Source organism: Ammospiza nelsoni, chromosome 8 (genome assembly GCF_027579445.1).
Source record: "Ammospiza nelsoni isolate bAmmNel1 chromosome 8, bAmmNel1.pri, whole genome shotgun sequence".
NCBI lineage: Eukaryota > Metazoa > Chordata > Aves > Passeriformes > Passerellidae > Ammospiza > Ammospiza nelsoni.
In genome coordinates, this window is record NC_080640.1 from 22,864,147 (window position 1) to 22,885,892 (window position 21,746).

General features: G+C 39.8%; 1 protein-coding gene across 10 annotated transcripts in view; it reads right to left on the reverse strand.

Moving 5' to 3' along the window:
- Positions 1-21,746, reverse strand: part of KCNMA1 (potassium calcium-activated channel subfamily M alpha 1) — a 413,353-nt gene that overhangs the window by 368,060 nt on the left and 23,547 nt on the right. The window lies entirely within an intron of this gene.

The window sequence follows — 21,746 nt, forward strand, 5'->3', positions numbered from 1 at the left end:
AATGTGCATACAATCAGCGCAATACAGAAACATCAGAAGGTTCCTCTGGAAAAGAAACCCTCTGTTAATCCACAAAACTAATTCAAAGAAGAGGGCAATTGAATAAACATTCATACACATAACTCTCACAGCAAAAGTTGCAGCTGAGAGACAGGATACGCACAGTATCACAGAACAGTTCCAGAAAGCTTCAGCCCATACACAGTAACACCATACCTCAGCAAAAGGATTCAGGCACTTGCCCATGCAGAGTAACACCATTCCACCTCAGAAGGCTGCAAGCATCTGCCCCTCTTGTCCTTCAGCCCAGGCTTTTATCCCCTGCTGCTGATGCGCTGCCCCTGTGTGCCCTCTGTTCCCTTTGGTGGTTGCTCAGTGCCCCTGGGCACTCCATGGCTCATCAGCTCCAATGGGATTCACCTGCTGCTCACAGCTGTGCCCATGGGGGATGAGGCTCAGCCCAGCCCCACCCCAATCACCACAGCTGACCTGCACATAACATCCTAATGAAAGGCCTCTGCCCTAAACCAGAGGAAAGAACTGCCCTGATGTAGTATTCCTATGTAGTATCCCCTTCCCACGTCTGCAAACTCCTCTGTGGTGACTCTCATTATGCCACCATTTGTTTTAATTGTTTCTGAAAGGAAAATATTCAAACTAAAATATCAACTCTTCAACACAATTCACTCTCAGCAAGCAGTATTATAAGGTCTAAAAAGGCCCGCGCTCGCCACTCCCTTGGCAGAACCACTGGATAACAGGAGGAACGTGATCATCCAGCTGGAGCCACCGCACACCCCCACGAGGTGACCAGGGGCTGCAGGGTCCCTGTGAAGGAGTCCAGGAGCTGCCCTTGCTGCTCGTCACAGGGCACACGGCAGGGGGACACCCACCCTGGCCCCGCGGTGACTGCCTGACAGGCAATCACAAAAATCACTCTTTCTTTCTGCTGAGGGTATACACAACAAATCATTTACCACACTTCCACATTCCTGTAGGTCAGGAAACTTTAGCAAATTATTCCTGACTTAACTCTAAAATTAGGTTTATACCAGAATGCACTATCTGCCCTTGTCAAGTCTCTCAGACAGTAAATAAACCTCCCTGACAGGCATTCTCCCCCACAGCAGTGGCCTGCAGAAGTCAAATCATTACTCCTAATGAAATTAAAAATGTGGTGTTGCACAATAATGCAACTACCTTTTCTAAAGATTTCTATAAATTCCAGATGATTTCCTGACCTTTTCTTGAATTTCCAACCAATTAAGTTTCTTCTTTGTCAGCTAAGATTTTATCCTAGGACAGACAACTCTGAACATATTTCTTAATATGCAGCATTTCCCATCCTGATTACATTGTAGCACTGTGTTGATTTCATCCTTCCCCTCCTGATGAACATTTATGAGAAAAAATAAGGTTTTGTATTGGTTTCTGGTTTTTCTTTGTTTGTTTTATATCCACCTTGACTAAACAAGCTCTCACATTTTTCACACCTGAACTGCAAAATATTATGTTCTATCTCCATCCTTTGCCACATGGCACTTCAGCCGTCTATCTATGTTATTTCTCATGTTCAAGAATTTTCCTTGCAGCAACACAAATAATGTTTCACTAAGTTGTACAAGTAATACCTGCTGGTTTCTGAAATCATAATGGCAGTAAATAAATTGGCCTTTTTAGCACCCTAAATAATTTCAAAAACACAGGATTGCAAAATCCTTGCCCAAGATGATAGAAGAAAAACACCCAAGATTTCCTTTAAGGATCACCCCACTATGACGCATTACCAGATATGGGGAACTCTGCTTCTTCATATCATTAATCTTACATTCCCTCCCTTGTTCTGCAGCAGACACAGCAGAAGCCAGCAGAGCACTCTAATTCAATTTCTGCACAAATTCTCTGCCAACTAGATATGAAAATTAAGTTTAACTCAAAATTCCATGGGCTGCTCTGGAAAAAAGAAAAATCCATGTAGAGTATTACATATTCAGGTTATAACTGCACACAAGCACTTGCTTCATAGTAGACTAAGTTTAGAGAGTGTAGGGGATACCATACTATTTCCCTCTATTATTAAAAACTGTTTATGTTCATAGACTGCCCAAATGTTTATGATTTCAAAATGTTGCCCAAGGTGCCATTTTCATCATCTCTTTTCCTTTCCATTAAATTCAAAAGCGTCATTTTTAGACCTTGGTTAGTTGTTGCTGGGGTCAGGTGAGAGTTGTTTGCATTTCATTTTGTTGGTAGCTCTTGGGGGAAAGGGGTGTGTTTAATCAAGCTTCACTGTCCACTCCTTGCAGAGCTACCTCTGTTTATAATATTTCAGCTCTTTGAAATTCCCTGTTGAAGTGAATTTAGACTTCTGTGATAAACCCCTTATTTTTTAAACCTGATGATGTACTCAAATGAAAAACATGTATATACACAATATTTATACATATAAGGAGAAACATACCTAAATAAGCTAAGTGAAAAAAAAAATCCAGGTTGATTTTCCTGACTTTGCTTTCATCACGACAGGCAATACACAGGCTAACGTAACTTCTTCTGACCTGTTAACAAGACCTCCTTTTTTCCACACACATTATGTATTCCACACTAATTAAGAAAGAAAGTTAAGCTGCACTCTGTGTAAGGCAGTCTGCTTGCCTTGAGAATAGGAGCTGCACTTCATCTCCTCTGCAATCAATAATCCATAAACTGGGGTTGAATGTGCAGGCTGTTTGCCAGTCAGCTGTAGCTGAGATCTCCTGTCTAAGCCTTTCCTTCTCTTTCAATCAGCTCTGCCCAAAGGAAACGGTTCAGATGAATAAAACAAAACCCCAAGACTTTCAGTACTCTAGTTTGTCATTTATTCCGCTGCAAACCAACATTTTTTGCAGGTAGTGAACCCAGATTTCAATGAATCCTGGAAAATAATCCAGTGTAAAGACAGGTTTTGTCCAGCCTTCCATTAGAAATGCGCAGGTCCATCATGAAATGTAGAACTACACATAGCACCTTGTACAAAAGTTTAGGTTTTATTTTCCAAACTATTAAATCTCTGGAGGTTTATGTATTTGCAATCTTTCAACTTCACAGGTATTCATTAAAAACACAAGGCACACACAAAAGACTTCTGTGCCTTCAAATTTACATTAAAATTTAATTTACCACTGCACAGGCAAATTCGAAAAATTTCTTTTAAAAAACCATCACCTCAGCATACTTGGTTTTTAAACTCTGGCATCCCTGAAGCTATTATACTTGGCTTTAATTAAATATTCAGGCTAGTGAAACCTTTTCCAATTACCTCAGAATTCACAGAAAGGTATGTGGAAGCTCAATTTTATTATAACAGAGTCAGTAGAAAAACATAAAAAGGAGTAGAATGGTATCCTATTGATGATAAAAGTAATGAAAGAATCCAAAAAAGTATACCGTAAAAATCATAAAGACAACAAAAATGTACACCTATAGCTGCCATACCAACAAATCTCTTCAACACAAGATTTCCCTGGGAGATGGAAGTGTGTGTGTGTACACACAAGGCATTACATAGTAATAGCCTGAATTGTAATGGATACTTGATCTTTCCAGTTTACCTTGAGATAAGAAAAGGAGATGGGGTGGGAAGCAGTCTTACAAGTCTTGGTTTTAAATTTTTAATTTAAAAAAAAAGTTTCAGCTGTAGTGACAAAATTAAAACAACCTATGAATTTCAATTACTTGTTAGATCCTGTGCTATGGTAAAGTTAATATCTGAAAAACAGGTTCACTTGAGGGTTTTAACTTCATTCAGAGAATTTCAGTGAATCGTATTTCCATTGAAGAACAGTTTTTTGGAAGGATTCCTAGTTTTGTGTTTAGCCAGGCAAGCCAGGTAACTTGGCTTGCAGATTTTTAATCTATTTTAATATACTTCAAGCAACTAGCAGAGTAGCAAGATGATATAATTTCAAGTTTTTAAATGTATCACAGCACTAAGATAAAATTTAATTTTAAAAGAAAATACTGAAAGAATATGAAAGGGCAGAATACAAGTTTTCTTGAGATTTATGGCCCGTGAGATAGCTACTAGATTTATAAAACTAACTTTTGCATGTAACTAATCTGCCTCCTGGTCTAGCACTCCTACCTCAACAATAATTCTAGCTTATCTGTCATTACTCAATTTGTAACTTAAGAGCAGATTATCACCACCTGTTTCTGTGGAAGTCCTGCCATGAGTGCTCATTAGTTTTAGCTCCCACTCCCTCCCCACACCTCCAGCTAAGACCTGAAACGTGGTACTCTGCAAGAAGACCGAAGATCCAGCATTCCCAGCTCTTGGCACTGTTTCTCAGCGACTGCCACTTTCTACAAAGCTGTGGACTCGTCATTAATCTAAGGAGGGACACAGAGCATGTCATACATTAGGGGGGCAGCATTACAGCCTCTCCATCAGGTTGTGTCAGATTGTGCTAAAGGTATACAAGTGGTGGTCTGTGGTTTGTGTTTTTTGGTTTTTTTAAAAGGCCAATTCCTGATCTAAAGGTGATAAAAAAATATAAAATCAGCATTGACACAAAGAAAATGGGAAACACTTTTAATTAAAATAGGCTTCAAGGAATAATCCATGCAATTATTTTTTTTCTTTCCCAAAGAGAATTATCTTAGAAGAAAATCACAAATTCCCTGTCACCTTCAGTCTCCTGCAAGCTCAACCTGGGACAGAATGTTTCCATTTTAAATGGAAATACTGGTGGGGTCATGGGAATTAGGGATTTCCCAATCTTCTCAGATCTCAAGACACCCTGAAGATATTTAAAGCTGCACTGAGAATAGTATCTTAAAGGGATGATTTGGGTTATAATATAAATGCATAGCAGGATGCACATCTCGATGAGGCAAACAGCTAAGCCTGTCAACATCTGCTGCAGAGAACCTGACTGTGGGTAAGAAGCTCCACAGATGCACTTGCCACAGGACGTAAATTAAAAGAATTAAAATTCATAGGGCAAAATACAAGCATAAAAATAAAGGAAGAGGGACAGCATTAAATCTAGGAGAAGAGATCAGGTTTTACATTTTTCCAAATGAGTTCATGCTCATAATTCTAAAACACTTGCCACCAAACAAGTCATACATACTGCTGGCAGACAGACATTGCCTTTGGGACACTAACTTCTATTTTTGATTTCTAGGGCATTGTTCTATCCAGCGTGCAGACAAGGAGGGGGAAATTCCTTAAATGAAGCCCTACAGAAGACTAAAGCCATTCAGCATTGAAGTCATCTCTGGCTGCAGCAAGAAGGAGACAAGGCATTTTTCTGAGAAATAAATCAGTTGCCTGCACGGAGGGAGCTGAAGGTAATCAGCTGCTTTTACAAACCTCCCCATCACACCCCACTCAATTTGCTCTTTTTTTTATAGTGATATCATGATGCAATTTTGCTGCTGTGGTTGCATGGCATGTAATGATATGTGGACTGTAATGGTACATGATGCAGCACCTGTGTGGGTAACACAGCCACAGTACTGGATGATGAAGCATTGCACCACCTGTTCATGGTTACTCAAAACACACCTGGCAGCAGGGAGACCAATGCCCCTTTAAACTGGAGCTAACCCAGGAACAGCAATTTAGAAGATTTTATTCACTGATCAACAGCTTATTTCAAACATAATGATCAAAGACTATGCTGGCACAGCTCAGCCCTTACTTATATCCCCATTACCACATGTACTGTAGAAGAGATGCTCAAATCCAGAGCAAAGGAGGAAAAAAAAAACCCAAACCAGCAGTTAAATGGCACGGTGTGATTGAAAAACAAGTGTGCATCCCAAAGGATGGCTTATGTGTGCAGAGATAAGGCCAGTGCCCAGCCTGGGCCAAGGGCAGCGGGTTTCCCGGGCAGGGAATGGCACCGGGCTCCGGAGCCGCTCCCTCTGCGCGAGCCATGCGCGGCAAGGGCGGCCTCACCTCGGGACAGCTCCTGGCAGCCCCTCCAGCCCCAACCCTCACGTGCTGAGAAGCATTTCTCACCACGAGAACACCGTGAAATATTTGTGAATGTTTCCAGCTCCAAGTGGCATTTCTGGAGCAGCCAGCTGCTGGGAGCAAGGCGACTGCACCTGTGACTCAGCCGCAGCCAGATCCAATGCCACACCAGGGAAACACCGAGTCCGAGGATTTTGTCAGCTAAAACACCTCTAAAAAGGATCTTCAATCATTTACAAAAGAGACAGTTCCTCTTCTAATTTATATTTTAATGTATTGGAAGAGTATATTTTGGTTACCAACTTAAAGACTTTATGTAACAAAGCTTTGAATAAAATCAGAGTAATGTTTCATTATCTGCTGTAAATAACAAATGATCTACTACCTCAGAGCTTTCACTGAACACTGGTCCACTAAAAACTCAGGCATAAAGCCAAATTCTGGATTTGTGAATATGCATGTGCCTCTCACCAACCTCAGTGTGAGCCACGTGAATGAATCTCTAAGCTGAAGTTGGCTCTAATTCATGTTTTAAGCCTAATGAACTGGTAATAATCAAATTATTTGCTCCATTTTTGTCTTGTATATTTAATAAGACATATTAACAACAAGATTAGGTAAAAGAAATAAAACACACACCAAAAAAGCTACTCACTTATATTCACTATCTCTGGTAAAGTCCAAGGACCCGACAAATTTTGGATAAAAAACTGCCCCAGAAATCAGGTTATTGCTTTTTTCTTTTATATTTTCTGTTTTGTGCTGGATATAATATAAACTGTGTATTTATTGCATATAAGTTTATACAAACCAATTCAAATTGCTTTATTTGGGTTTAGTTTTACTTACTACACAGCAAAAAAGTAACTGTTAGAGGAGTATCCCATCAGCCAAAAGAATCAGGGCAGAACAGTGAGAGGGATTGGCAGACAGTAAAAATAGCAGGGAGAGTAGAAAAGAAGAATGAGGATCAGATGGAAAAAGAGCTACATGTTCAGTGCAAGGGACAGGCAAAATAGCAGGTAGCAGATGTAACTCAACTCTCTGAACAAAGGACATGAGACTGAATTTCTCATATCATTGCTGCATCACAGCTTGACTTCCATAAGCGAGCTTTAGATATTTTATATCTGCACACACACACACACTCACCCAACAGGACAGCTACACTGCCAGAAGCTGCCACAGAAAGCAGTTATAAGCATGGAATTGGACTCCTGGGATACACACTGCAGTCTCAATTAGGATTGCAGGCTTGCTGTTCTGCAAGGATGAAACCCCACCTATACTCCAGTCATAAATCAGATCTGTATTTCATTAGAAAGTTTCAAGAAGACTCAATATTGTGGCTTAGCAAACCTACTGTGCTTGTTATTTGCTTATTCTTTGTTAAAGTAAATTAACAAGATTTCTTTGATTTATCACAATTCTTGTAATAAATCTGACAAACTGCTGCACTACTGCCATCCACACTCATCTCAACTGGTAGATTCAAATCACTGCCATTGATTTCTAAATAAATATATTTTAAATCACTCCCCATTTAATGCCCCCTTGAGGAAGTCTTGGCCCATATAAACACAATTATTCCTGATTAATTTATAGAAACTAATTTAATTGAATAAGTAATGAGTTTCTTTTCCCAGTTGGGTAGGAAAACTAAAACAAAATATGCATGTATCCCTTGAGAAGATGCAATAAAATGAAAATAGTTATAAACTAGGGACTTCTTATTTTTGTGTATATAGTGGAAAGTAATTTATCAAAAACTACTGCACTTTGTATTTCTCATGTGACAGTAGAACAAATCTGCAGATGACATTACAGCTACAAGAAAACATTTAAGTGAAGATCATTAGGACAAGAGCCAGCCTCTGAGACAGAACTCCATCACCCTTTCTTGAAGGCAAAACAACAGTGCAAGATCAACCAAGTGGCATGTTCCTTCCCCACCAGCAACAAAGGCAGTTGCTTTTCCCATCACTGCTCCCAATAATTTCAAGTAGCTCTCCCAACATGGATCTGAGCACTCCCTTCCTTTCTTTCTTTCAACAGTACTTGACAGCTGAAGCAAATATAACTGAACTGAGATTTGGCTGCTTCCATGGATTCTACTTCAGGGCTATATTTACAAAAGTGAACTTGCTGGAAGTTGCTAAAACGATGAAAACTACTATAGCAATGCTTCAATATAACTAAAACAAACAGGCAAAAGATAGACATCTGCTGCAGCAGATGGGGAAAAGGAAAGGACATGACCCATTTGCCAGCCTCGTTTTCTAATTGATCCACTCCTGGTTGTTTCTCAAGTTGAAACAAGGATCCACATTCTGACTGAAGTGTTATAATTGGCTCTCTAAGTCTGCTTCTTAAGGGAAGGCAAGGTCCCTCTTCACCACAATTTATCTTGATTGGTCTTCCTGCTGTGAGCATCCCTAATTCCTCTCTCTCCAGCTGTGTCCCTGCTCCCCCCTCGTACTCCTGAAGCTTGTTCTACCTGAACAAGTTCATTGCTCTCAGGGAAGAAAACTCTTCCCTCCCCTCAAAGGGGCTGATTGATCAGACCTAGACTACCAAAGGCTGCACTGCACAAAAAGATTGTCTGGTCTCTTGCCAGACACACTCATCCCAACAACTCATAATACACACGTAGTAAATAGACCTATCAATATTCCAACTACCTTGAGGGCTTGACTGAAGACACCAGCATGGACGGCTCTCCCTCAGCAAGCCTGACTGATCCATCCCAAATGGTGGGCAAGTCCCACACCCCTCTCAGAAGGATATGCATCTCGTTGACTTAAAACCGTCTATGCCAAGTACTGCTGGGAGCATAACTATGACAGCCTGGAGTTCCACATGGGCTCCAAAACTGGCCCAGAAGAAGTGCCTAGGCCCAGCAGAGCTCTGTGTTGCCATAGCTACATTGCTGTGATTACTCCTCAGGCTGTCTAGTTTAAAGTTAGCAATGCTGTCCCCACCAGCTCCAGGCCCACCTGTAACTGCTGCAAAGGCAGGCAGTCTGATTATTCAGAACACACAGGTCTCCCACGAGGAGTAATTTCACAGGGTCTGCAGAAAAACACAGTTCAGTACCTCCTTTCCTCCCCACCCAGCTGCCAAAGCAGCAGGCATTTCCTTACAAACGCCCTACTGAATTTCTAAAGATGGTGTGCATGTATAAATAGAAGTGGTTTGGCATGATGAGATCGCAGGGAGCAAAACTGCCTCTCTTCAATTTGCAACGCTGAAGAGCAGCAGTCTAACTTTAGGGCAGAGATCTGAGTACAAAATTGCTTCACAATGGTGGAGGACATACTCATTCTTGAGTGTCTAACAAAATAATTAGAAATTGTGAGATATTTTCTGCAAAAGCTGAGCAAGGCAGCTGGTTCCCGAGGGTCAGAAGATGTTAGCTGCCTGTCCTCCATTAAGGAAAACTACTTGATCAGGCCCAGAGCTATTTTTGTAACCTATAACATCCATTTCAGGTTATTATCTGGTCCATAAATCTGGGTACCTTTTACTGTTATTGATTAATTCTACCCATCTTCAAAAACTTTATGTAAATTCTTAAAGGCAAAAACAAAAAAGGCACTTTCCTCAAGGTGTTCATTATATTAAAGGGTTTAAAGGATTTTCCTTAATTTGAAACACCCTATATTTACACAAAATCTTGAGTATAAAAATTACTAGCACACACTATACAGACAATTATATAGTGACACAAATAAAATCTATTGAAACCATGTGCTCAAAAGCACAACTTCCTGCACCATTACAATGCATACACCAGAGAGACCCAGACAGTGACTAGTACTGCTCATAAACACTATTCCCAACAGTAAAAAACCAAAATCCATTAGGAGACCCAAGTAAGTAGCTAGGACACCAAAACAGTGACTTCCTATTTCATTGACTGGTAATTTTATCTTTGATCCAACAGCAGTGCATAAACTGGCAAACCATACTCCCTGTCACTGAGGGATGCTAATATTTTTAAAAAGTAAGTGAGGGGGAGATTTTGTCTAAAAACACAGAGCTGGACCTACTGATCATTACAGAGTTGAGCACATCCAAACCTAAAAATCTGTGCAGTACAACAGTACAGGTTGAAAAGTGGCCCCCATGCTGCAGTGGCAGAGTTGGATGCACCTTTCAGCTGTGCTTATGCAGAGCCATGTCTCTTCCCTCAGCCCTTTTGTGTTTAAAAGTACAATCCCCTATTCATTCTCCCCGTACTCATTTGCATGCCATGTTTCCTAATACAGGATGCTGAAACATAGCCAATATTTACACAGTTTTCATTTCTGTGTCTGCAGAACAGGAGCTGATAAGCTACTTTTTATTTCAGGTTTTGTTACTTCTAATTTCACACAGTGCAGATAAAACTAATCTATATGTCATGCAAGGAGCTAGGCCAGATAACAAGAAAAAAAACATTAGCTATTCCAGTGACAGCATTATGTAAGTATTTGATGATGCATGTTATTGCCTCGCCTGGGCTCCTGCCAGACTGGTAATATTCCTGTTTCAGGTGACCTGTGCAAAAGGCACCAAAGATTTAGGGATGGATCTGCACTAGAATGTGCAGCAAACCTACTGCAGTGATGAGCTGGTTCTATGTGGACCCTTACCTTGCTATTCAAGGACACCTTTCCTCAACAGGTGAGCATGAGGCAGCCAAGAAACCAGGCACAGAAAACATAATACAACCTCACATCCAGAATCTCCCAGAAACTGAAGTGAAAGGAGGTACAACCATCACATTCTCAGCTGAGGTTCACTATGGCACACTCAATAACACAAGGCAGGTCTGACCATGGCAAGAACCAAATTACTATTTTTCACTCACTAAGCCTGGATGTTCCAGCTTTGCCCCAAGAGAATTCTCTAGCTTGTTTTAAGTATCAAAGTGGCATACAATAAAACCAGTTTAATATCTAAGCAATCCCATTTCTGCCTTTTAAAAGCTTTCCTACTCTGACTTCAAGACATTTGCACTTGCAAATCTCACTCCTAACTCTTTTCAATACTTTTTAAATATTCATGTCTTTTTAGTCACACTATCAGCAGCACCCTATGCTCAAATTCCAGCAGCAGAAGCCACACATTTGCCACACTGCACGCTCCAGTCATTTTTTGCAAACAGAATTTTTACTGCTTTCACAATCTAACAAAGACTTGGCACTCTTTCAATACACACCTCAATCCTTTATTATCAGTAGGCCTCTGGTAGCATCTAAGTTAACTTGGACAGCAACCTCCTCCAGCAGAGTCAATTCTAGGCAGGGATAAAGCAGACAAATTGCACTGGACAGCAAACACGGGGGAGCAGCAGAACAGCCATGACTGACTGCTCGACCCTGCAAAGCCAGGCTGCCTGTGCCACCACTGCTGTGACCAAGAGGCTCAAGGACAGAGGGCAGCAGCAACTTCTGGGAGCCATGGAGCAGGGCCACAGCTTCATCCTGTTCTGCGAGCACTGCTAGCCCAGTCTGACCTGTCCTTTCTACCTCTTCTGTCCTCCCCCGGCACAAACCACCAAGTCCTGGTCCATCTCTGGGGTTTCATCCCAGGACAGCAAGGAAAAGCCCCAAATCACAGCACCAGTGGCAGGATTCAGGTACTGTCTCCTCTCCCCAGCCTGGTCTCCCAAAGATTTTCTTTTTATCCTCTTTCTTTTTGCTTGCCCCTTAGGTTATTATTTTTCAAAGATGTCCACTGCTAACTCAAAGTGGCCACAACACAGCAGTTGTCCACCATCACACTGTCCTTCCTGCTCTTTCCCTTTGTGTTGTGTACCTATTCCAATTGGTCTGCAAACCACTTAGAAAAGACTTAATATTAAGTTCCTGTGACTAAATAGACTATGACTTCACAATTCAAACAAAAATGCTGCTGCTATTAGAGTACATGTAAGTACATATATATATATATATATATATATATACATAAATGTATTTTTATTTTAGCTTAAATGAAAGGACAAAAAAAGTAGCGATATTTTTAAATCTATGTTCTTAATAGCAGTAGTCTTGCTTTTCTAGATTACCCCCCTTTTTGATTCGGATCAGCCCTTCCCATTTTCCCCCCAAGATGATCTTAACTTTAAGTGGTAATGATTTGTAAAAAGCACAAAGAAGCCCCTGGAAGTGACCTTGAAGAATGGCATCTCTGACTTAGTAACAGTCTCCTGGTATTCAGGTATTAGCATTTCTGTAACTGCTTTAATGCTACAGGCTGCTGCTGGCTCTTGGGAAGGTTGGTAATGCTGCTATGATAGAGTTGTGCTAAAGGTGGATGCATTTTTTGACAACTTTTTATTATTTCAAGCACTCCCATTACAATATGTTAGCTAAAAGCCAGTCCAGAATATCATTCTAACACAAATCCACTTTATTAAGTAGGTTTTTGTAAAAAAGTAATTTCAACCATCTGTAATTTCTGTCCTGCCATACATTACATGTGGGACTGATAATACCAGCTGAATCCCTCCACGATGCCTGATCAGGAAAGAGCAAAAGCTGTCAGGGCAGGTTTTGACTGGCAGACAACCATGCAAGGGAACTGAGCTGGGAGCAAGCACCAATTACTGCAATGGAGACTTTAACTCTCAAAGCACAACGGAAAGGGATGCGCTTGACAGGCAATTAGGAATGCTGCTCTTTAATGAGCCCTGATCTTCCACTCCGTGCAAGAACTAGGCCAAATCCATCATCAAAATATGCTTGCTATCAATAGTTATAGGGAAGAGACCACTTCAGAGAGATAATCTGTCCTGTTCTCAATAAAACAAAATATTTCACAAATACCCCACAGTGACAATTCAGAGGCTGCCTGCATGTCTCATTTAGCTGCTCAGAGATAATCCACCAGGGCAATCAGTCACATAATCAAATGAAGGATTCTTAAGAACAAACTGAAGGCAGCCAGGGCAGCACAAATGTTTATATTCAGCCATGCTACAGAGAAACTTCACTTCCATAGTCACTCCACCAGTGACAGTGGCCTTACACATCTTTGCAATAATAGGGGAAAGCTATAAATTAAAACACTGTCACTTCAATTGTATTTTGTAGTTGTATATTATAATCTAAAGGAGCTGGATTATCCAGACCATCCAATCTGACCATGTCACCTTCTGCACTGGTGATATCTGGGAAATTGTCTTCAGTATCCTTAAAGTCATGATAACATGGAAGTCTCTTGTTTAATTCAGAAAAATAACAAAAAAAAAATCTTTATTACTTCTAGAGGAAAAAACCAAAAAAACTGCAGGGCTTAAACACATGAAACTTTAGCCAAAAAAACTAAAATGTATTTTGGAGGAGCTGTCACCATTTCCCTACTCTGCTTTACAAGGCAACTTGCAGGAAGTCAGCCAAGTAGTACTAAGAGAATGTGTTCCAAAGCTTTAAATAAATTAACCAGCATATTATAGATCACTCTTCCAAGGCTGACAGTGCCCAGCGCTGCAAGCATGCAGCATAACCCTCATCCACAACCAGGTCTTTGGCAGCACAGCCATTAAATGAACAGCACCTCACTTTTCAAAAGCAGCAACGTGCTTTTCTCCGATTCATGTCCAGCTAACCCATTTTGAGGTGAGGAAATCCTGATAAAGTCTTTGTTTTACAAGCATGCATTTTCTTTTCTTACATTTCATAGGTTATTTACATTCACAGCTTGACTAGGTTTTTTGTTAACCTCTCACAAGTACAAATCTATCTGTATTTTGTACTTCTTTGTGCTGTGAGCCTATTACAAAGCATGTTCTTAACAACAGGGATACAGACTGTGGCATCAAACTGTTCATGCTGCTTTAAATGCATTGAATCCAAATATCTTCTTAGCTCTATTAATTTTTTAAATGTTAAGAGGACATATTATATGCATGAGACACAGTTACACTGTGTAATTTTCATCTCCTTAACTACAGTCACATGGCAGTGTGGCCATAAATTTCATATTGTGTTTTCTTTGTTGGGTCAGTTTGAGGGGTTTGCTCATTCTGAACCATGATTTCATTATTGTTTCACTGTTTTCATTACATTCAGGATGAAATGCTGGCCGGACTAACACCAATGACCTCTAGGTACCTCCAAAAGCATTCTGATGGTAGTTGTAATAACTGTGGTTACATTAAAGCCAAGAATTAAATGATATTTCATGGCAGCACCAGTAAATGAATGCTGAACTCCAGTGCCAAGATGTTGTGAGAGAAACAGCATCCCCAGTAAACAGGAGTGAGGAGTCAGGGATGGCATTGCACTGGCAGCTATCCTATTTATAGCATCCTGAATTAGGATATTGGGGGTTACATTTTGAATAAAACTAAATTAAACCATTAGAGGTAAAGCACAAAACTGAACACTGCTAATTGAGATGAGTTTCAAATGAACCTTGGATTCCACATTTTGCCTGAAACTGCTAGATAATATTGTTCTTTCTTTTGAATGCATAAAATCCCTCCCATCTCTTGCATCACTCATTCTCTTAGATCTACAAGACTAACGAAAAAGCACTAGATGCACTACATGCTCTAGAAAAACACGATCTGGCCCTTCTAAAATATGATCAGAATTAGATTAGCAGTTCAAATCAGCAGCAATAAGTGAAAATCATTATCTGGCATCTGCCACTTAGTAGCCTGCGATACATAGTGGTAGTTTTACTATGATCCTAGATTGAAATATGCCAAAAAAAGCTTCACATAAACAGCAATGCTTCTTGTCTTCCAGTAATTTTACCTGAGTTAAGTCCATACAAGAACATGGAATTGCAAAATCCCCTTTCCTGCAGCAAACAACTCTCAGAATGTCTCTTAAAAATAAACAAATGCTAATTTCAGAGTTACAAGTCTTATTAAAATGTCAACATGTCAAGCTATTAAAAAGCCAATACTTCCCTTTGATCTACATGTATATGCCTCTACATATAAAAATGTGTGCCATAGTGTGTTTGGGTTTTTTTAACCAGAGTTTATGCAAATAGAATGCAAACATGAACTCACCACTAATTCACAATGAGTTTCACCTGCACCAACTTTAAAACGAGCTTTCCTATCAGCTAACCTGTGCACTGAAACACAGCTGAAGGTTTCTATGCTGCAATCCCAGTTCACTGCAAAGTGATTGGGTGGGGGCAAATCACTACACAAAAATTAACTCTCTACATCATTGAAAAGGTGAAGAATGAAAGAAAAGTTATGCTTCATATAAGATAAGAAATAATAATTCTTTTCCAACTGTGTGTGCATATGTATATAAAGTCAAAAAAACTCACACGTATATATATATAAAGTAAAAAAAAACACACACACCTTTTTCTTTCTATTTAAAGAAAATAAATAATTTTCTTCTGATATATAGATCTGGACATCCATTACACAGTCATTCAAAAAGCTAGCAGGCATTTTAAGCAAGTTCTTTAAAATGAAAAAAAAAAAGTTGAGCTGTGATCATGGAAAAATAGGATGTGAGGGAAAGATGCAACTGTGACTTTAGGGGACATTTTTTAAAGAATAAATACAAGTTGTCTTTATACTGTACAGCTATTCTTTAAAAAGCAAATAGAAATGCTTTTCTTCAGCTTTCTCTCTTCAACAATATTCAAAAGATGTGTAAGCATGGTATCACAAAACCTTCAGAAGAAGCTAAGTACACTTAATAGGATTAGCTCTTGCCATTACAAAAAGGAATATCCTACACACTACTTTTTTATGTAAGTAAAGCAGATATATCTATATGATGTATATGAGCAAATTGTAAATTCAGCATGTAAACATGAGCATAGATAAATTAAGCATATCTATATGTGTGAGCTGTGCTCATATCACCTCCCTGAAAGCAGCACCCACCTAAAGGTCACTACTCAAATATTAAGAGCAGCTGAAACAAAGGTTCTGCATGTGCAGCACCTCTTTAAGGAAGAGCATAGTACAGGAATTCTGCTCCTCTCCAACATCCTCATTTTGCCACAAACAGTTGCTGAGACAGGGAGAGCAGTTCCACTTGTTCCAAAGTGTACCCACTTGCCAGACATGAGACAAGCCAGGAGCCCCGCGCTATTGGGTGAGGAATCAGCCAGGAATCACACAGGAATCAGCTTACACAAGCTCACCGGTGCTCCCAGAGCTGGAATCACTCCCCAGCTGCCTCTGCAACAGGTGACTCTCAAGATGAAAGAGGTTTCCATCCAAGCAATGCCAAGCCATTCCTGGCACATTGCACACATGCAGGAGAGTCACCACTGCTGACATGTAGATATTGAGTTCACACTGTTGGAACATATGCCACATGTCTGGCCAAAGCACAGCACGGCTCACGAGAGCCTCTCTGCAGCTCCCACAGCTCCACAGCCTGCACACATCACAGCCCCCTCTGAGCAGCTCCAGCCCAAAGGTCATCACTCTGAACTCCCCCAGAACAGGGCAGGGCATTAACAGCCCAAACACCATGTTACAGTGTCCCTAGGACTATCAGAAACCCTTCTCTATAACAACAAGGACTCCTCACTACCAGAGTCACTCATCTTAGACAGCATTTTGCAAAGCCTTCATCTGTTGTCTTCTTATCACAACAGTTCCATACCTTCTTGGTGACTTCTCATGGGCATCTCCTCACAGCACTGACTCCTTCTTCTGCACCATACAGCCAACAAACTCCAGCTCCCTCCTCACCCAGCTCACCCACTCTTTTGTGGCACTCAGCTTCTTACTGGACACAGCTGTGGCCTGCTAAGGGCAGGGCTGTTCCTAATCTTTGGTGATTGGTACAGCTGCAACTCCTCAGGTGTGAGACTACCTTCTGCTCTATCTTTATTTTCTTACATTCTATCCCCCCACATTCATCATCCTTCCATCACAAATTTCTGGATATTCCTCAAGTCCTTGCATTCTCCACTGTACTCCAAGAACAATCCCCAAGATCGGAAAAAAAAAAAAGCCCTTCCTAATGAGCACATTGCTGTTGAAAGAAGATTCATTCTGGTCAGGTTGCAGCTGTTCCTTTTCTCTTTTCTTCTTTGTTTGGGTCTTCTTTTTCATTAAGAAACACTATACAGACATGTAAACATCACTTTCTTTGAACTCATTTCTTGCTGGAAAAGCTCAGTTAGTTAACAAAATCCCTTATTTAAGGGAAATTCCACCTTCTCCTCATGCAAATGCTCCAAGACAATGCTCCAAGACTTTTCAAGAATTGTCTCCAAGACAAATGCAGTCTAGAGTGCACATTTGCTAGTAATTTCTAATTGTAGAATAATTTCATTCAATAAGGTCTATTAAATTTTATTAATATTTAATTGTTTAATGTTTAATATTAATAATATTAATATTTAGTGTTTATGTTTCACATACTCAAGACATTGTACCTTACCATAAGGTAAATCCTAGTTTCTTTTCCTAACTTCCATTAGCACCCCATTTAACTATAGGCAAGTCCCCTTGGAAACTGAAACAAGCATCAATATTGCCACTCAAATGTCCAATATGTTTGTAAATTAAAAATTTGGAAACCACCATTAAGAAAGATTGCTGAGACAAAGCATTCCTCTTATGGATCACACCTTATTAGGACTAGAAGATGGCCACTGATTGGGACAGGTGAGAAGCAGCAATATTGTGAAAGGAGCACAGGTGATCTATGAAGCACAGAGAAGAAATGAGGAAGTTGGAGGCATGCAGTTATCTGGCCAATCCTAATGTTACTTAGGAAATTCTTGCACCAAGTGTCTTTTACTTTCATACAGACAAATGTGAGAATTACATCAGCCTTTATATTTATCACCACATGTATAATGTTTTTGTCAATCCTAGGCTAAAATTTCATAGAGCAAAAAACCAGGTAACATTTTTTTATTTACTCCACTGAATGAAGAGAAAAAAATGTAGAATATGAAGGCTTTTATTCTCCCCTCTTCAAATTGCCACTAAATCAACCACAGCACCTTAGACACCAATAATACAGGTGAGAACCTGGGCAGATAAAAATGATACCTCAAAAAAAAAAAATTCTTAAGAAATAAAGAACAAAAAACTGAGTCTCCTAAAAGTACATTTTCTTGTAGTTAGACAGAACAAATTCAGGTTTAAAATACCGGCCCAGAACCTTACAGTGTGTTCTGTAGAGGTGTTGATTTTTACTTACTGAGGTTTTCATTACCAGCACTCGTCATCCCACAAACATTAGGACAGGCACACACAGACTTTTGGTGGAGCTGGTGATTCACCACCGCACACATTCCTTCCACCTAAGAAATGTTTGTTGGTGGGGCCCTTGTGACTCACCTCCACTGCACTTTCTTCCCCATCCTCATGGTCCCTTGGTGGGGTGTTGGTGATTTATTAACCAACAGCCCCGTCATCTGAACGTGAGCAGTTTGCCAGATGACTACACTGTGACTGCTGCTTCCTGAGGGAATTAAAAATGTTCTTGCACACCAGTCTGTGTGAGTGTATAGTACTCACCACAGTATAGCATGTGAGCTCTGAAAACAGAGCTGTTCCACCACTGTTCTCAGTTTGCCTTGTCCTGCTGTTTCACTGCAACACTATGGCGAGGTAACTACAGAATACCAACAAAATACTAACTACTAAAAAAAAATACTAACACTTCAGAAAACTAACAGCACTGTGAAGCCACTTCCAGACTTCCACTTCAGGCTGAACCCCACATCAGGATAAAATCTCTTAGCTGTAACATTACAAAGTTAATGATGCTAACCAAAAGTCCAGCAGCACACACTTTGTGCTCACCAACTACAGACTTATCCCTAACCTTATCCCTAACAGAGCTGTCTATTAGGGAATAACTTTTATTATTAAAAAACCCAGAAAGCAATCTTGAGGCAGAAGTCAGGAATTTTAAAATAAATAAACAAATGAAACCACAAAAACAAAAGCAACCAACCAACCAAAGAAAAGCACCAAAAAACCCCATACACATACCCCACAGATAGCAAACTCCTAAAAAGTTCTGTCCTGGAAGAAAGCCAGAAATAATTCTGAAGAGACCAAAGCGTAGAGCACACACAGAGAAGGCTTGAAAACATTCAAATTCAAAAGTGCTACTCATACCTATTTCCATATAACAAGAATTACAGTAACTAATACTAATGCTGCAGTAACTAATACTAATGCTGTCAATGAGAGATGCTCCTCACTACTGCACTCTCCACCGCCAAGATCCAAGTCTTGTGGTTGTTCATATCTTAGCTACTCAGCTGAAGATATAAAAGGTGCTGAAAGCTCCACAAAGGAAAAAAAAACAGGGCTGTAGTCCCACTTAGCAGTATGTACAGGAATGATTTTTCAGATGACTTTTAGGTCTCTAAATTATTATTAGAGATTACTTTTCTTTTTGGTATCCTGTCACAAGCTTTGCATTTGCCCTGTGTTTCCAAATGGCCTTCATATAAAACAAATAATTTCAAGTACAGGTATTAGCTATTTAAGTACTTTAAAAGATATTTTTAACTTACTTTTTATGTTACATTATCGATGGCATGCTTTTCATGTTTCTTTTCTTCTCAGCTAGAAATGAGACTATAGATCAAATCTCTAGTACCCTGTTCTACATTCTGCTCTACTTGAGGTTACAGCCATCAGCGCTCTCCTTGTTCCTGGCTCATCTATGCCATGACAAGAAATTTAAACAGGTAGCACATTCTGTGCTGCTGTCAGTGGTGAAGAGTTACAGCCCAGGCATGGACTTAATAAAAATAGAAAAAAAAAAGAAAAACAACTTATGTCATATTACTTTGGTTGTGGTCCTCCTTATGCGCTGTAGTGAGAAATTGATGCTATTTAAACTTTAGAACACTGTTTCTTCTCCATCATCTGCCAATCATTCACAGTTTAGATTAGCAATTACTTCTACACACATATATAAAAAGATCCCTACTGCTCTTAAATGCTAAAACTCTCTTAAAAACTTTTTTTTTCCAAGAAGTAGGCCACCCTGCAAAAGCAGAAATTCAGGCTGTGTGCAAAAATTCCCCTGTTACTTGCATGACATTTGAAAAGATAATTTATTTATAAGTAACTCACATCTTTCCTATTACTGTTAATTTATTTTCTCATTATGTTTGCACCTATATACTCAAAATTACTGATCTACAAATTAAAAAGATGCACAGGAATAGCAACATGATTATGTTGTATGTTGCACATTGCATTATCCCTTTGAAACAGGAGAATGCATAGGCATATACAAAAGGAGCACTTTTAGGCCTGTCCAAACCACTAGAAGCAATCCCTCCACCTTGGAGAGTCAATGTGTCAGTGACTGCAGACAGTGGTAGAGTCATCAGAAGTATGACCACAATTAAAAATAAATCAAAACCCACACCTCACACGCCTCTGTAGCTATAATAGGTTGCAACTGGAAAATATGCAAAAAAAATATTCCATAGGAAATGGAGCAAGAGCTTGCAACAGCCCACTGTCTCCAAAAGCCAATCCCAGCCAGCATTTCTGTGCATACCCTCTGACTCAAGCTGGGATCTAATGGAAGAGGATGAATAAAACAAGTATCCACCTCAAGCGTAATAAGGAAGGAGGCTATAAATTCCCAACCAATTACTCAAACCTCATCAGGATGTGAGCCCAGAGCTTCTTCCAGCTCGTGCCAGAATGGATGTGGTTTTCCAGTTGTGTAGACAAAAAAATCATCGATGCTGTTAGTCCATCCCGTACATCTTGTTTACATTCAGATTCAAGGAACAGGACCAAAGAGGCTGCATTCATACAGGAAATATTTATGACAACTGAATGCAGATGGAGGTGGAGGCAGCATGGCTTTAGCTCCAAGCCTGTTGAGAAGCCTCCTTTCCCCCTCCTGCTATCAGCAGGCACAGAACAGTCCTGAGGCAGAGAAAGTGAGAGGAGCCTTCTGACACAACAGGGTACCCACAACCCATGGAAAACTGGCAGCCCACCTCAATCCTGGCTGCCACTGCCCCTTCAGCTGCTGCAGGTTATCCTGCCCAGAATGCAACCACTGCCCCATCAAACCATTTTACATAGAGAGGCCTAGGAATGCACAACATGGCATGTGATCAGATACAAAACCACAACAGAAAAACAGGAACACCCTCTCAACACTGCAAGTCTCTCCCTAGCTGGCAATAAGAAAACTTTGCTTCATCTGCATATATTATAGTGCCAGATATATACAGAAAAACAAAGGAAAAAAAAACCTCAACCTGTAATACCTGTACATTTTACAGGAAAAAAAAAACCAAAAACTTACAGCATACAAGTATATATTGTAGCAGATGCATATCCCACAAAGCAGCAAGTCCAAGATCACACAGCATCTTTCCCTGCTATCCAGTTACTCAACTTCCATACTCACACATGAAACCTGATAAATCTCAACCATTTAAAAAAAAAATTTGATTACTGCTTCTGCAAATTTTGTGAAATTAGATTCTGAAACCAAAAGTGAGACACAAATAAGGACAAATTCAAGAAAACATAAACTAGTGCTATTTTCATGTGTTAATAATCAAATGCACCTAGTATCACTAGTGGTTTTTTGTATATAAATTAAAAGTCTACACAATTTTGACTTTTTTCTGGAACACATAATATCAAAAGCTTTAACAATTAATTCTAAAGCATAAAATGCATCCATATACTTTGTAAATGCCCCTTGCACTGAATAAAACCAATATATCTAAATTGGCTTTATTCCATTTCTTTCCTCCATTCCTAGTTATTTTGTACCTGGAGAAACTTCTGGGTCTGAATTCCTTAGCTGAATCACAA